The sequence below is a fragment of the Pseudophryne corroboree genome, chromosome 4 (assembly GCF_028390025.1).
Source record: "Pseudophryne corroboree isolate aPseCor3 chromosome 4, aPseCor3.hap2, whole genome shotgun sequence".
NCBI lineage: Eukaryota > Metazoa > Chordata > Amphibia > Anura > Myobatrachidae > Pseudophryne > Pseudophryne corroboree.
The window spans coordinates 766,285,477-766,289,511 of record NC_086447.1 but is presented as its reverse complement, the minus strand read 5'-3'; the positions used below and the strand labels follow the sequence as shown (position 1 = coordinate 766,289,511).

General features: G+C 45.8%; 1 pseudogene; it reads right to left on the bottom strand.

The window, feature by feature from the left end:
- Positions 1-275: 275 nt before the first annotated feature.
- LOC134912457 (5S ribosomal RNA) lies at positions 276-393 on the bottom strand (annotated as a pseudogene).
- Positions 394-4,035: the final 3,642 nt, after the last annotated feature.

The window sequence follows — 4,035 nt, the reverse complement described above, 5'->3', positions numbered from 1 at the left end:
AAAATATATATATAGAAATGTGTGTCTCTCTGGTGTTAGAAGCGCTGTGATCCAGATTTAAATGATATAGGAAATATCATGTTCCAAAGAAATGCAATATAATTGTATCAAATCACACTATCATTATTCTGGAAGGGAGAGATATTTCTCTGTATAACACAGGTGGGCTCACCTTGTTGCCTAGGTAAGAATCTGTTTCTATAGGCTAGAGTGGATATTGTGAGTGTTGCCTGAAACTTTGGCTCCAGGTCTGATTGTTTTTTGTAGGATAAAAATACCTGCAGTACCGGGTATTCTCTGGTGGTCTCCCAACCAGGTACTGACCTGGCCCACAGTGCTTGGCTTCCAAGATCAGACGAGGTTGGGCATACTCAGTGTGGTGTGACCGCAGGTAATGTATCCTGCTTTATATTGCCCGGAGCCAAGTGTTGTGTAATGGAAGTTATTCAAGAACTCTTAGGGGTACATTTACTAACATTCGTAATTCCCGAAAATAGGTCAAAGTTCAATCACGAATGACATCGACAGTGTAAAACTGCAACTTTTTGAATTTATTACGATGGATTTACTAAGCTGTCGTATTCGTGTTTTTCTTTTCTTCCGATGTCGATGTCATTCGTTTTTTTTTTACCTAATTTTACGGCAGTGATTAGCAAAACACTGCCTTTTTTTTTTTACAATCAATCTCGGCCGGATCTGTGTGATCCGTGCTGGGGTTTTTTTTTTTTTTTTTTTAAATTAAACAATGTAAAATCCCCAAAAAAAATGCGTGGGGTCCCCCCTCCTAAGCATAACCAGCCTCGGGCTCTTTGAGCCGATCCTGGTTGCAGAAATATGGGGAAAAAAATGACAGGGGTTCCCCCATATTTAAGCAACCAGCATCGGGCTCTGCGCCTGGTCCTGGTCCCAAAAATACGGGGGACAAAAAGAGTAGGGGTCCCCCGTATTTTTAAAACCAGCACCGGGCTCCACTAGCTGGACAGATAATGCCACAGCCGGGGGTCACTTTTATATAGTGCCCTGCGGCCGTGGCATCAAAAATCCAACTAGTCACCCCTGGCCGGGGTACCCTGGGGGAGTGGGGACCCCTTCAATCAAGGGGTCCCCCCCCCCCAGCCACCCAAGGGCCAGGGGTGAAGCCCGAGGCTGTCCCCCCCCATCCAATGGGCTGCGGATGGGAGGGCTGATAGCCTTTGTTGTAAAATAAAAGATATTGTTTTTAGTAGCAGTACTACAAGTCCCAGCAAGCCTCCCCCGCATGCTGGTACTTGGAGAACCACAAGTACCAGCATGCGGCGGAAAAACGGGCCCGCTGGTACCTGTAGTACTACCACTAAAAAAATACCCAAAAAAACACAAGACACACACACCGTGAAAGTATAATTTTATTACATACATACACACATACATACATACATACTTACCTTATGTTCTCACGCAGGTCGGTCCTCTTCTCCAGTAGAATCCAAGGGGTACCTGTTGAATAAATTCTACTCACCAGATCCAGTGGTCCAGGCTCCTCGGCAAATCCAGGGATAATCCACGTACTTGAATAAAACAAAAAAACGGTTGCCCGACCACGAACTGAAAGGTGACCCATGTTTGCACATGGGTCACCTTCCCACGAATGCCAGAAACCCACTTTGCCTTCTGGCTAAGTGGGTTTCTTCAGCCAATCAGGGAGTGCCACGTTGTAGCACCCTCCTGATCAGCTGTGTGCTGCTGTCCTCACTGACAGGCGGCACACGGCAGTGTTACAATGTAGCGCCTATGCGCTACATTGTAACCAATGATGGGAACTTTCTGCTCAGCGGTGACGTCACTTTAGGTCAACCGCAGGGCAGAAAGTTCCCATCATTGGTTACAATGTAGCGCATAGGCGCTACATTGTAACACTGCCGTGTGCTGCCTGTCAGTGAAGACAGGAGCACACAGCTGATCAGGAGAGTGCTACAACGTGGCACTCCCTGATTGGCTGAAGAAACCCACTTAGCCAGAAGGCAAAGTGGGTTTCTGGCATTCGTGGGAAGGTGACCCATGTGCAAACATGGGTCACCTTTCAGTTCGTGGTCGGGCAACCGTTTTTTTGTTTTATTCAAGTACGTGGATTATCCCTGGATTTGCCGAGGAGCCTGGACCACTGGATCTGGTGAGTAGAATTTATTCAACAGGTACCCCTTGGATTCTACTGGAGAAGAGGACCGACCTGCGTGGGAACATAAGGTAAGTATGTATGTATGTGTGTATGTATGTAATAAAATTATACTTTCACGGTGTGTGTGTCTTGTTTTTTTTTGGGTATTTTTTTAGTGGTAGTACTACAGGTACCAGCGGGCCCGTTTTTCCGCCGCATGCTGGTACTTGTGGTTCTCCAAGTACCAGCATGCGGGGGAGGCTTGCTGGGACTTGTAGTACTGCTACTAAAAACAATATCTTTTATTTTACAACAAAGGCTATCAGCCCTCCCATCCGCAGCCCATTGGATGGGGGGGGACAGCCTCGGGCTTCACCCCTGGCCCTTGGGTGGCTGGGGGGGGGGGACCCCTTGATTGAAGGGGTTCCCACTCCCCCAGGGTACCCCGGCCAGGGGTGACTAGTTGGATTTTTGATGCCACGGCCGCAGGGCACTATATAAAAGTGACCCCCGGCTGTGGCATTATCTGTCCAGCTAGTGGAGCCCGGTGCTGGTTTTAAAAATACGGGGGACCCCTACTCTTTTTGTCCCCCGTATTTTTGGGACCAGGACCAGGCGCAGAGCCCGATGCTGGTTGCTTAAATATGGGGAACCCCTGTCATTTTTTTCACCATATTTCTGCAACCAGGATCGGCTCAAAGAGCCCGAGGCTGGTTATGCTTAGGAGGGGGGACCCCACGCAATTTTTTTTTAAAAAATAAGCACTTTCCCACCCCTTCCCACTGATATACATGCACGGATCTCATGGATCCGTGCATGCCTATCCAAACACGAATAAAAAAAAAAGTTCTGTTTTTTTTTAGCACTTTTTTACGAGTTGTAATTTTTCACGGCAGTGTTTGTTCTTTTTTTGCTTTGCACTTCTTAGTAAATGACCGAGATTCATACTTAAACAGCCGCGTTTTGACCGATGGTGTATTCATTCGTAATTTTTTACCTGAACTAGCAAAAAATTACGAATGCCCTCATCACTGCCGTGATTAGTGTTTAGTAAATGACCGAGATTAACCGAGATGACACTTTGAAGAAAAAACGGCATCTCGGTCAAAATCGGGAGCTTAGTAAATATACCCCTTAGAGTCCAGATATTGGTGATACAACAATGTGTATCGATGATATTGGAGAGGACAATAGGAGATACGTCCTGAGCCAAAGTTCAGTTTACTGATGAGCCTGATGTTGTCCCAGAATCCCCTTATTGCACAAAAAATTATTTTCCAAACTAGTCACAAAAAAATATTTGTTGTATAATGTATATAAGTGAGAAGTCACTTCCGTGAACAAGCTCCACAAGCGAAACGTACGTCGTCACTTCCGGTTGTCGTCACTTCCGGTTCCGGCTTCCGAACTTCCGGTCAACGGACCGCGGATACCGGCGCGTCTCTCTGCTGGACTCACCTCTCACCATGGATCTTGAGTGACGGTTCTCACCAAAAAAAAGGGGGGTATCTTACCCCTCCACCTAACAGTAGGAATATACCCCAATTTTGAAGCCGTATTTGCTGTCTTAGGCCCCTTCCTAAGGAATATCTCCGCTATAATTGCACAATTTTTCTTGCACCGAGTTTCCAGACATTTATGTGACTTCTCACTTATATACATTATACAACAAATAATTTTTTGTGACTAGTTTGCAAAATAATTTTTTGTGCAATAAGGGGATTCTGGGACAACATCAGGCTCATCAGTAAACTGAACTTTGGCTCAGGACGTATCTCCTATTGTCCTCTCCAATATCATCGATACACATTGTTGTATCACCAATATCTGGACTCTAAGAGTTCTTGAATAACTTCCATTACACAACACTTGGCTCCGGGCAATATAAAGCAGGATACATT